This window comes from Cherax quadricarinatus, chromosome 14 (assembly GCF_038502225.1).
Source record: "Cherax quadricarinatus isolate ZL_2023a chromosome 14, ASM3850222v1, whole genome shotgun sequence".
Lineage (NCBI taxonomy): Eukaryota > Metazoa > Arthropoda > Malacostraca > Decapoda > Parastacidae > Cherax > Cherax quadricarinatus.
In genome coordinates, this window is record NC_091305.1 from 34,480,982 (window position 1) to 34,494,771 (window position 13,790).

General features: G+C 42.0%; 1 long non-coding RNA gene across 1 annotated transcript in view; it reads left to right on the top strand.

Annotated features, from left to right (window-relative positions):
* The first annotated feature begins 271 nt into the window (after positions 1 to 271).
* The window catches only part of LOC138852693 (uncharacterized), a 194,052-nt gene continuing 180,533 nt past the window's right edge, over positions 272 to 13,790 (top strand). The window contains exon 1 of the long non-coding RNA XR_011392013.1: positions 272 to 285. This is a non-coding gene — a long non-coding RNA (uncharacterized lncRNA). The remainder of the gene's footprint in view (positions 286 to 13,790) is intronic.

Below are 13,790 nucleotides of genomic sequence, written 5' to 3' on the forward strand. Positions count from 1 at the left end.
TAACTGGTAGGTTTTGAACCTATGGCAGGCGAGTTCTAAAACTCACAAGCCAGTATGTTAACCACTGGATCAGTTGGTTCTGTGAGTTTTAGGACTAACCTGTTAATGTTATCTAGTATGGGTATAGCAGTAGGTGTAGTGCAGTGTTTCTCTGTTCTTATGGTAATGTGTCATTAATGGTGATGTGTGGTATCCTCACCCTTGCTACTCCCCACCTCAGCACATACTAACTTCTCTCTGTCACTAACCTGTCATGTTTTGTCTCCCCCACAGATACCAGTCTTCGTGAGTACCCCCGTGTTGGCAGGGCAGGGTAGGACTAGACGCTGGTTCCGTGCACCCACCCACCTACCAACCTACCTACCCACCCATTTTCCCACCTGGCATCTACCTTAGTCACCTCTGCTGCTGCATGTTACTCTTAGTTCTTTCCACCTTGTACACACTAGCCTCTATGACTGCTTGCTTAATTTAGTCCTTGTACACACTAGCCTCTACGACTACTTGCTTAACTTGGTCCTTGTACACACTAGCTTCTTTGACCGCTTGCTTAACATGGTGTATTGATACAGCTAGCTAGCTCGCTCGCTCTCGGCTCCCCTCTCTCTCTTTGTCTCTATCTCACACACATATACTAGTAGGATAAGCCATGTAACAGTCTAGAGATGATCACAGCAGTGTAATACTGTGTTGTCGTTTGTTATAAACTGTATGCTTCGTACAACACACTGTAAACATACAGTGATACACTAAGGAGACATACACTAAGAATATATACACCAAGGTGACATGCACTGAGAAAACTACACCATGGTGTCATGCACTGAGAAAACTACACCAAGGTGACATGCACTGAGAAAACTACACCATGGTGTCATGCACTGAGAAAACTACACCAAGGCGACATGCACTGAGAAAACTACACCAAGGTGACATGCACTGAGAAAACTACACCATGGTGTCATGCACTGAGAAAACTACACCAAGGTGACATGCACTGAGAAAACTACACCATGGTGTCATGCACTGAGAAAACTACACCAAGATGACATGCACTGAGAAAACTACACCATGGTGTCATGCACTGAGAAAACTACACCAAGGTGACATGCACTGAGAAAACTACACCATGGTGTCATGCACTAAGAAAACTACACCAAGGTGACATGCACTGAGAAAACTACACCAAGGTGGCATGTACTGAGAATAAATACACCAAGGTGACATGTACTGAGAATAAATACACCAAGGTGACATGTACTGAGAATAAATACACCAAGGTGACATGTACTGAGAATAAATACACCAAGGTGACATGCACTGAGAATAAATACACCAAGGTGACATGTACTGAGAAAACGTACACCAAGGTGACATGCACTGAGAATAAATACACCAAGGTGACATGTACTGAGAATGCATACACCAAGGTGACATGCACTGAGAATACATACACCAAGGTGAGATACACTGAGAATACTTACACCAAGGTGACGTGCACTGAGAATACATACACCAAGGTGACATGCACTGAGAATACATACACCAATGTTGCATACACTGAGAATACATACACCAGTGTGACATGCACTAAGAATACATACACCTAGGTGACATAAACTGAGAAATACACCAAGGGGACATTCACTGAGAATGCATACACCAAGGTGACATACACTGAGAATGCATTCACCAAGGTGACATACACTGAGAATACATACACCTAGGTGACATACACTGAGAATACATACACCTAGGTGACATGCACTGAGAATACATACACCAAGGTGACTTGCACTGAGAATACATACACCAAGGTGACATGGACTGAGAATACATACACCAATGTTGCATACACTGAGAATACATACACCAAGGTGACATACACTGAGAATACATACACCTAGGTGACATAAACTGAGAATACATACACCAAGGTGACATGCACTGAGAATACATACACCAATGTTGCATACACTGAGAATACATACACCAAGGTGACATACACTTAGAATACATACACCTAGGTGACATAAACTGAGAATACATACACCGAGGAGACATTCACTGAGAATACATACGCCTAGGTGACATACACTGATAATACATACACCTAGGTGACATACACTGAGAATACATACACCTAGGTGACATACACCTGCCTCGTATGGGCCAGTAGGCCTTCTGCAGTGTTCCTACATTCTTATGTAATACATACACCTAGGTGACATGCCCTGAGAATACATACACCAAGGTGACATACACTGAGAATACATACTCCTAGGTGACATGCACTGAGAATACATGCACCAAGGTGACATACACTGAGAATACATACGCCTAGAAGACATACACTGAGAATACATACACCAAGGTGACATACACTGAGAATACATACACCAGTGTGACATAGACTGAGAATACATACACCAAGGGGACATTCACTGAGAATACATACACCAAGGTGACATACACTGAGAAAACATACACCTAGGAGACATACACTGAGAATGCATACACCAAGGTGATATGCACTGAGAATACATACACCAAGGTATCATACACTAAGAAAACATACACCAAGGTGACATGCACTGAGAATACATATACCAAGGTGACATACACTAAGAATACATACACCAAGGTGACATGCACTGAGAATACATACACCAAGGTGACATGCACTGAGAATACATACACCAATGTTGCATACACTGAAAATACATGCACCAAGGTGACATACTCTGAGAATACATACACCAATGTGACATACACTGAGAATACATACACCAAAGGGACATTCACTAAGAATGCATACACCAAGGTGACATACACTGAGAATACATACACCTAGGTGACATACACTGAGAATACATACACCTAGGTGACATACACTGAGAATACATACACCTAGGTGACATGCACTGAGAATACATACACCAAGGTGACTTGCACTGAGAATACATACACCAAGGTGACATGCACTGAGAATACATACACCAGTGTTTCATACACTGAGAATACATACACCATGGTGACATACTCTGAGAATACATACACCTAGGTGACATAAACTGAGAATACGTACACCTAGGTGACATAAACTTAGAATACATACACCAAGGTGACATGCACTGAGAATGCATACACCAAGGTGACATGCACTGAGAATACATACACCAAGGTGACATGCACTGAGAATGCATACACCAAGGTGACATGCACTGAGAATACATACACCAATGTTGCATACACCGAGAATACATTCACCAAGGTGACATACTCTGAGAATACATACACCAATGTGACATACACTGAGAATACATACACCTAGGTGACATAAACTGAGAATACATACACCAGTGTTACATACACTGAGAATACATACACCTAGGTGACATAAACTGAGAATACATACACCAGTGTTACATACACTGAGAATACATACACCTAGGTGACATGCACTGTGAATACATACACCAAGGTGACATACACTGAGAATACATACTCCTAGGAGACATACACTGAGAATACATACACCAACGTGACATACACTGAGAATACATACACCAGTGTGACATTCACTGAGAATACATACACCAAGGTGACATACACTGAGAATACTTACACCTAGGAGACATAACAGTGACAACACCAGTAGTTATTCAAGACTAGTGTCGAGTACATTGTACTCAGTGACAGCACATGTGGAGAATTTCAGTTTTCCGTGAATCTAACTGATCCCTTAAGACGAACAGAGGGTTAAAGTACTGGAAATAAATGGTATAAAATACCGACACAATGGAAATATAAACACATATGCAGTATAATGTGATCCTTTATTGACTACGTTTCGCCCACACAGTGGGCTTTTTCAAGTCACAAACAGAACTGTTTGTGACTTGAAAAAGCCCACTGTGTGGGCGAAACGTAGTCAATAAAGGATCACATTATACTGCATATGTGTTTATATTTCGGTTAAAGTACTGTAAATGTCAAATAATGCTGTTCTGTGGGTCTCATCCATGAAGTAACACCTCCTGGAAGAACATTAAAATGGTATAAATTACCGACAGGTTGTTAGGTAAGACACATATGCAACAGTTAGGTATCTTTATTATGAAACGTTTCGCCTACACAGTAGGCTTCTTCAGTCAAGTACAGAAAAGTTGATAGAAGCAGAAGATACTTGAAGACGATGTAATCAGTCCATCACCCTTAAAGTTTTGAGGTGGTCAGTCCCTCAGTCTGGAGAAGAGCATTGTTCCATAGTATGAAACAATATGGAGATGAAGTGACAGAATGGAGCTTTTTATAGCGCCAAGAGGTGAGACGTAGGCCACTAGGAGAGGTAAGAACTCAGATGTTGAAAGGTCAGGTCCCTCTCAAATCCAGCCGCTCTCACTAGTGGAAGTTGTCGAAGTTGATTGCAGGTCTGTACCTGCATATTGTTTCATACTATGGAACAATGCTCTTCTCCAGACTGAGGGACTGACCACCTCAAAACTTTAAGGGTGATGGACTGATTACATCGTCTTCAAGTATCTTCTGCTTCTATCAACTTTTCTGTACTTGACTGAAGAAGCCTACTGTGTAGGCGAAACGTTTCATAATAAAGATACCTGACTGTTGCATATGTGTCTTACCTAACAACCTGTCGGTATTTTATACCATTTTAATGTTCAATCTGTCAGACACTGCAACACAAGGGTATCTTGGTACAGACCTGCAATCAACTTCGACAACTTCCACTAGTGAGAGCGGCTGGATTTGAGAGGGACCTGACCTTTCAACATCTGAGTTCTTACCTCTCCTAGTGGCCTACGTCTCTCCTCTTGGCGCTATAAAAAGCTCCATTCTGTCACTTCATCTCCATATTGTTTCATACTATGGAACAATGCTCTTCTCCAGACTGAGGGACTGACCACCTCAAAACTTTAAGGGTGATGGACTGATTACATCGTCTTCAAGTATCTTCTGCTTCTATCAATTTTTCTGTACTTGACTGAAGAAGCCTACTGTGTAGGCGAAACGTTTCATAATAAAGATACCTAACTGTTGCATATGTGTCTTACCTAACAACCTCCTGGAAGCACAAGAATACCAACCACACCTTAGTATGTACCGCCCTTGTCTACAGTGGTGAATCCCATATGAGCTAAGTATGAAATGACTAGTACTTAAAGTGGATGTGATAAATGATGTTACTGATGTAAATAAATGATATAAAATACCGACACAATGGAAATGTAAACACATGCAGTATAATGTGATCCTTTATTGACAACGTTTCGCTCACACAGTGGGCTTTTTCAAGTCACAAACAGATCTACCTGGGGTGGAAGGTAAGCGAGTATTTATAGTCAGGTTCAGAATGCTGGGTGAAGTGGAGAATGCTGCATTTGATGATCCACCGAGTGGGGTTATAGAGTCTAAAATCTTGGGTAGCTTGGAAGGGAGATTGGATAAGTGAGTAGACCTTCTGCAGTGTTCCTCCATTCCTATGTTCTTATGTGGGATAGCGATGAGGAAGTTTCTTGGCAAGTGGTTCAGCTATGTTATTGAAGCCGTTGTTCTGATTGAAGTTGTTGAATATAGATATTTATTTCAAGAAGTATAGGTAACAGAAGTCCAAAAGTTATTTTACAGCTCTTTACATCACTAGTGAGGCCTCATTTAGATTATGCTGCTCAGTTTTGGTCCCCTTACTACAGGATGGATATAGGCTCATTAGAGAACATACAGAGAAGAATGACTAAAATGATTTACTGTGTAAGGAACCTTCCGTATGAAGATAGACTTAAAGCCTTAAATCTCCACTCTTTGGAGAGGCGTAGAATGAGGGGAGATATCATTGAGGTGTATAAGTGGATGACGGGCATAAACAAGGGAGATATTAATAAAGTACTGCGGGTGTCGAACCAGGTAAGAACCAGAAATAATGGATTTAAGTTGGACAAATTTAGATTTAGAAAGGATACGAAAGTACTGGTTTTCTAAGAGAGTTGTAGATGCGTGGAACAGTCTTCCCAGTGGGGTGATAGAGGCTAGGACCTTGGGTAGCTTTAAGAAGAGACTGGACAGATATATGAGTGGGAGGGGCTGGGTTTGATTGGTGTCATTGGGTACGGGAGTTATTTCTTGGGTAGCTTAAGGTAGAGGTCGTTTTGATAAGGACCTGCCTCGCATGGGCCAGTAGACCTTCTGCAGTGTTCCTCCATTCTTATGTTCTTATAAGCGATGATTCCTGGATTCTTCGGTATTGAGTGTTGTCTTCTCTGGCGATAAGTCTTGAGTTTCTGTAGTTGATTAAATGGTTGTGTAAATTGCGGTGTTGTACACAGGCATTCCTTGGATCCTCAGACCTGCTTTCGTATTGGTGTTCTGAAATACGTGTTTGGAGGTCTCTTGTTTGGCCCACGTATAATTTGCTGCAGTCATTACAAGGGATTATGTATACCCCTGAAGAGGATGACGGGCATTAAACGTCTTCAACGCACTAAGGGAAGACACTGCCGAGAAGAGATACATATTCCTCCCCATCAACTCCATTGCCAAACACGTTTCCAACATCTTTTCCAATACCTCATTCCAGGTATCTACCTCCACAACCACGACCATCAAGGACATTACCAGTAATAGACATGACAATGGAAATAAATGGTATCAAATACCGACACAGTGGAAATATAAACACATATGCAGTATAATGTGATCCTTTATTGACAACGTTTCACCCACACAGTGGGCTTTTTCAAGTCACACACAGATCTACCTGGGGTGGAAGGTACGGGAGTATTTATAGTCATGTTCAGAATGTTGAGGTCAGGTGGAGAATGCTGCATCTGATGATCTACCGGGTGGGGTTATAGAGTCTTGGGTAGCTTGGCAGGGGTATTGGACAAGTTGTGAGTAGACCTTCTGCAGTGTTCTATGTTCTTATGTGGGATAGCGATGAAGAAGTTTCTTGGCGAGTGGTTCAGCTATGTTATAGAAGCCATTGTTCTGGTTGAAATTGTTGGTTATAGAGATAAGCGATGATTCCAGGATTCTTCGGTATTGAGTGTTGTCTTCTGTGGCGATAAGTCTTGAGTTTCTGTAGTTAATTAAATGGTTGTGTGAATTGCGATGTTGTACACAGGCATTCCTTGTATCATCAGTCCTGCTTGCATATTGGTGTTCTGAAATACGTGTTTGGAGGTCTCTTGATGTTTCGCCCACATATAATTTGTTGCAGTCATTACAAGGGATTATGTATACCCCTGCAGAGGACGGTGGCTTGTCCTGTCTACTACTGGTGATGTCCTTGATGGTCGTGGTTGTGGAGGTAGATACTTGGAATGATGTATTGGAAAAGATGAACATTAAAATGGTATAAAATACCGACAGATTGTTAGGTAAGACACATATGCAACAGTTAGGTATCTTTATTTCGAAACGTTTCGCCTACACAGTAGGCTTCTTCAGTCGAGTACAGAAAAGTTGATAGAAGCAGAAGATACTTGAAGATGATGTAATCAGTCCATCACCCTTAAAGTTTTGAGGTGGTCAGTCCCTCAGTCTGGAGAAGAGCATTGTTCCGTTGTCTGAAACAATATGAAGTTGAAGTGACAGAATGGGGCCTTATATAGTGCCAGGAGGTGAGACGTAGGTTGCTTTGGGAGGGCAGGTCCCTCTCAAACGCAGCCGTTCTCACTAGTAGAGGTTGTCGAAGTGGTCTGTACCAAGATACCCTTGTGTTGCAGTGTCTGACAGAATGAACATTAAAATGGTATAAAATACCGACAGATTGTTAGGTAAGACACATATGCAACAGTTAGGTATCTTTATTTCGAAACGTTTCGCCTACACAGTAGGCTTCTTCAGTCGAGTACAGAAAAGTTGATAGAAGCAGAAGATACTTGAAAATGATGTAATCAGTCCATCACCCTTAAAGTTTTGAGGTGGTCAGTCCCTCAGTCTGGAGAAGAGCATTGTTCCGTTGTCTGAAACAATATGAAGTTGAAGTGACAGAATGGGACCTTATATAGTGCCAGGAGGTGAGACGTAGGTTGCTTTGGTACAGACCACTTCGACAACCTCTACTAGTGAGAACGGCTGCGTTTGAGAGGGACCTGCCCTCCCAAAGCAACCTACGTCTCACCTCCTGGCACTATATAAGGCCCCATTCTGTCACTTCAACTTCATATTGTTTCAGACAACGGAACAATGCTCTTCTCCAGACTGAGGGACTGACCACCTCAAAACTTTAAGGGTGATGGACTGATTACATCATTTTCAAGTATCTTCTGCTTCTATCAACTTTTCTGTACTCGACTGAAGAAGCCTACTGTGTAGGCGAAACGTTTCGAAATAAAGATACCTAACTGTTGCATGAGATGAGAGTAAGACACATGTGCAACATCTGGGTATCTTTATTGTAGACGTTTCGCCATCCAGTGGCTTTATCAATACAAATTCCAGGACATAACTTGAAGACAGTAGAACTATGTACAGAAGATGAGGTAATCAGTCCCTCAACCTAGGAGTAGGTGCGAACAGCACCATAGTCGTGGAGACTCCACGACTATGGTGCTGTTCGCACCTACTCCTAGGCTGAGGGACTGATTACCTCATCTTCTGTACATAGTTCTACTGTCTTCAAGTTATGTCCTGGAATTTGTATTGATAAAGCCACTGGATGGCGAAACGTCTACAATAAAGATACCCAGATGTTGCACATGTGTCTTACTCTCATCTTGTCGGTATTATATACCATTCGTACCTAACTGTTGCATATGTGTCTTACCTAACAATTGGAAAAGATGTTGGAAACATGTTTGGCAATGGAGTTGGTGGGGAGGACTATGTATCTCTTCTCGGCAGTGTCTTCTCTGGGTGTGTTGAAGATGTTTAATGCCTGCCGTCTGCAGTCTCTGATGAAGTGACGAGGATAGTGGAGTTTAGAAAATACTTGTTCAATTATAGTGCATTCTTCCTCAAGGAACTCATTGCTGCAGATTCTGAGTGCACGCAGGAGAAGCCGAACGTTTCTCCACCATTATTCCTTCGTCTGTCACCTGGCTCCGTTATGAACATTGAAATGGTATAAAATACCGACAGATTGTTAGGTAAGACACATATGCAACAGTTAGGTATCTTTATTTCGATATAAAGATACCTAACTGTTGCATATGTGTCTTACCTGGCTCCGTTATGTTGACGACATTTTCCTCATAACTCCTAAACGCTTCAACGTTCAAGCTCTCCAAGACAAGCTCAACCAGCTCGAGCCTTTAATCCAGTTCACACTTGAAGAAGAAGTCGACAACACTCTTCCTTCCCTTGATGTTCTGCTCTGCAAAGCTGACCACGAACTTCGTTTTAAAGTCTATCGAAAACCCACCAACCAAAACGATCTTCTCCACTTCTACTCTCACCACGACACCAAAACCAAACGTGGTGTAATTATAGGCTTCTTCCTGCGTGCACTCAGAATCTGCAGCAATGAGTTCCTTGAGGAAGAATGCACTATAATTGAACAAGTATTTTCTAAACTCCACTATCCTCGTCACTTCATCAGAGACTGCAGACGGCGGGCATTAAACATCTTCAACACAGAGGAAATGGTATGGTGATACCGACAAGATGTGGAAAAAGACACTTATGTACAGTTCAGGACATTTATTAAAGGAAACGTTTCGCCACGAGTGGCTTCTTCAGTCCTAATACAGAGAAAACTAAGAAAACATTTATATATATGTAGATGAATGGTTCAGAGAACCGACATGTTGATAAATTAGACACATGTGCAACTCTTGGGTATCTTTATTGAGGAAACGTTTCGCCACACAGTGGCTTCATCAGTCCATACAAAGGAGAATCTTGAAGAACAGGAGGAGAATGAGGTAATCAGTCCCTCAACCTTGAGTCGATGTGGTCAGTCCATCAATCTTGAATAGATTGATGGACTGACCACGTCAAGATTTTTGGGTACAATGACCAAAATATCATCTACGTACCGCATCCATGTAACTGAGCGAGGGATGTTACTGAGGATCCTTCTTGATTCCAGGTCCTCCATATATAAATTGGCAAGAACTGCACTAAGGGGGGATCCCATGGCTAGTCCGAAGAGTTGTTTGTACTTCTTGTCCTCAAACCTAAAACAGTTATAACGAGTTATAACAGTTATTGTCGAACTTTGTGTTCCTTATAACTGTTTTAGGTTTGAGGACAAGAAGTCGTGGTCGTGGTTGTGGAGGTAGATACTTGGAATGATGTATTGGAAAAGATGAACATTAAAATGGTATAAAATACCGACAGATTGTTAGGTAAGACACATATGCAACAGTTAGGTATCTTTATTTCGAAACGTTTCGCCTACACAGTAGGCTTCTTCAGTCGAGTACAGAAAAGTTGATAGAAGCAGAAGATACTTGAAGACGATGTAATCAGTCCATCACCCTTAAAGTTTTGAGGTGGTCAGTCCCTCAGTCTGGAGAAGAGCATTGTTCCGTTGTCTGAAACAATATGAAGTTGAAGTGACAGAATGGGGCTTTATATAGTGCCAGGAGGTGAGACGTAGGTTGCTTTGGGAGGGCAGGTCCCTCTCAAACCCAGCCGTTCTCACTAGTAGATGTTGTCGAAGTTGATGGTCTGTACCAAGATACCCTTGTGTTGCAGTGTCTGACAGAATGAACATTAAAATGGTATAAAATACCAATCAGCCTACGACAGACCAAACTGGTGGCTGCCAGAGCCACGAAACTTATGGGGGAGGTCTTAGGTGATACCCCATCTCAACAGTGGTACCGAGCAGCGACTCAGGGAGAACCCCCTCCATATGATAGAAGCTGGTCCAGAGCGCAGTGTACCGCCATCCATCGGCTTCGTTTGGGCTTTCCCACAGCCAAGATGATGGTAGACAAGGCTGAGGAGATGTGCCAGTACTGTCAGCACGTTGTCCAGCGGCCCCTAACACACTATCTTCTAGAGTGCGAAGCTACTGAGACACTCCGCAGGCAACTAGGGGTGATATTCCCTCCCGAAGAGGACCCAGAGATGACTGCGGCCACACTAGTGTACCATGGGGTCAACGAACCAGACAACCTGTTACCTGTGATAATGACATATCCTCCTCCTCGCAAGTGTCCATAGTTACATAAGGTGTCGCTTATGAGATGCACCAGTTGAACTGACCAGAGGGGCGCTTGAGCAGCATGCGTCGCATCATTGTGGAAACCTTTCTCCCTCGGGAGCCAGAGACGGGTCATCGCAAGATTGGGACCCGTGCCAGGACTATGGTCTTGGCGAACATTATACATACATACATACCCCAGGTAGATCTGTTTGTGACTTGAAAAAGCCCACTGTGTGGGCGAAACTTTGTCAATAAAGGATCACATTATACTGCATATGTGTTTATATTTCCATGTTGTTGATGTATTGGCTAATCAGATCTTCACGCATGACAGAACACCTCTGTTCAAGACAGAAGTGATTCTTTGAACCAGATGTGATTTTACAGAACCGATATCACTTTTGTCTTGATTAGAGGTGTTCCGTCGTGACTGATGACGCGATTAGCTGATACATCAATCAAATCATTAATCACATCCACACTAAGTACCAGCCATCTCATACTTAGCGCATATGGGATTCACCTCTGTAAAAAAAGACAGTACTTAGCAACGTGTAGTTGGCGTTCTTGTGCTTCCAGGAGGTTTTAGTGCATGGATGAGGCCCACAAAACAGCATTAGTTGACATTTTCAGTATCTATGAAATGCGCATATCAAGTAATGATAATGAAAACTTAGCGTCTGAGGTCTGCTGGGGTAACTGGTTATGAAGTCTTTTAAGAATCCCGAGAAATACCAGTAATGAGCCACTCGATACACCCGGCTTCGGATATGAGGTCTGGGCACCTCTAACCCGTCTCAAGATTTTTGTGTGAGTGAGGACCTGACTCCAAGAGAAATTTTGCAAGGCGGAACAAGACTACTTTGGGGCCCCGGGGGGGAGGGGCAGGCTGAGGCCCCCCCAGTCTAAGTGAATTGTACATAATTATTTTTTAAATAAACTAAAAATTGTTGAAATTACCAAAAAATCAAATGAAAAGATAAAAATAAAACGTCTATGCCTGTGGTGCCCCTTTAGAGATTCACAGCCGAGCCACGGACCAGTGTACCGGCTGAACCTCCGCTCTCATAGGCCATGCCAGCCGCCTTGCCAGCCGCCCTGCCCTCAAGTGTGAGACCTATTAGTGAAAGATTTTAACATACTAAGCTATTGAACTTACATTCCTAGCTTAGCTTAACTATATAACTATACTATAGACTGGGTATTAGCTTACTAGTGCCTTAAAACTAAATCAACGTTATTTGTTGTGCCTTACAACAAATAAGGTTGTAGGACATGGCAGCGCACCATCCCACCGGCGTTCTTCCCTTAACCCCCTCCTGGTCATGTGCTATGGAATTTTCCATAGCATATGTAATTAAGACTAATGTCGAAAATATTGTACTCAGTAACACCACCAGTAGTTAGTGAATATTATTCAATGTTGAGGACAGTGTACTCGATTACAACACCACTAATTACTCCATGTTAATGTTGAGTACATTGTACTCGGTGACAGTACGTGTAGTTACTAACGACTTAAGTTGAGTGCAGTGTGAACTGGTTTCTTGATGCAGAAAATAGTACAGTATCTTTGTTGTAGTAGAGTGAAGGTCGGTCATCCACACTGCTGTTTATTACCAGTGTCACAAAGTTTTCTCATTAGTCATTATGTTTTAAGTGTTACAACTTGATTGCTTCCTTATCCATTACCTTCATATCCACTTATTACTTGTTTGTATATATATATATATATATATATATATATATATATATATATATATATATATATATATATATATATATATATATATATATATATATATAGAGCTCACTGGTAGTCTTAACGTTGAGGTAACAGTGTTGGTTTGTTACAGTAGTTACAGTATATTCCAACACTCTCATACATATTTTAATAAATATTTAGTTAGTGTTTATAAAATAGATAATTATAAAGATGTTGCTTCCACCTCACTGCCTAATATTTAAATTGTGTGATTCTTCTGCTGGAGTTGCTTTCTGAGTGTGAGTAAACACGTGAAAGCACTTAGGCTGTTTTATTGTCTTAACATTCACTGTGTGTGTGTGTGTGTGTGTGTGTGTGTGTGTGTGTGTGTGTGTGTGTGTGTGTGTGTGTGTGTGTGTGTGTGTGTGTTTGTTTTCAACTAATTGTACTTGTCTAATTGCACTCGCCTAGTTGTAGTTGCAAGGGTCAAGTATGAACGCTTGGCCCCACTCCTCTACTGGCCGGTACTGCTTTCACGCTTGGCTGTGTCAGCCCTATAATACCTGTTCTTGAAGCTATGCATGGATTCTGCCTCTACTGCGTCGCTGTCTATGTCGTTCCACATACTGACCACTGTAAGAATAAAGAAGTATTTCCCAATATCCCTGTGGCTCATCTTTGTGCTTTTAATTTCTAATTGTGATCTCGTGTGTCTTAGACCGTCTTCTCGAACAGACTTTCCCTGTCCAGTCTATCAATTCCTCTGAGGCTTTTGTACGTGGTAATCATGTCAACCCTGGTCCTGTGCTCTATTGTCGTCAAGGTTAGCTCGTCTGTTCTCCCCTCAGCTCTGGGACTAATTTCGCTGCTAGTCTTTGCACTTTTTGTAGCTTGTCTACATGGTTTACCAGGTGTAGGTTTCATACTGGCGCTTCATACTCTAAGATTTGCCTGACTTAAGCC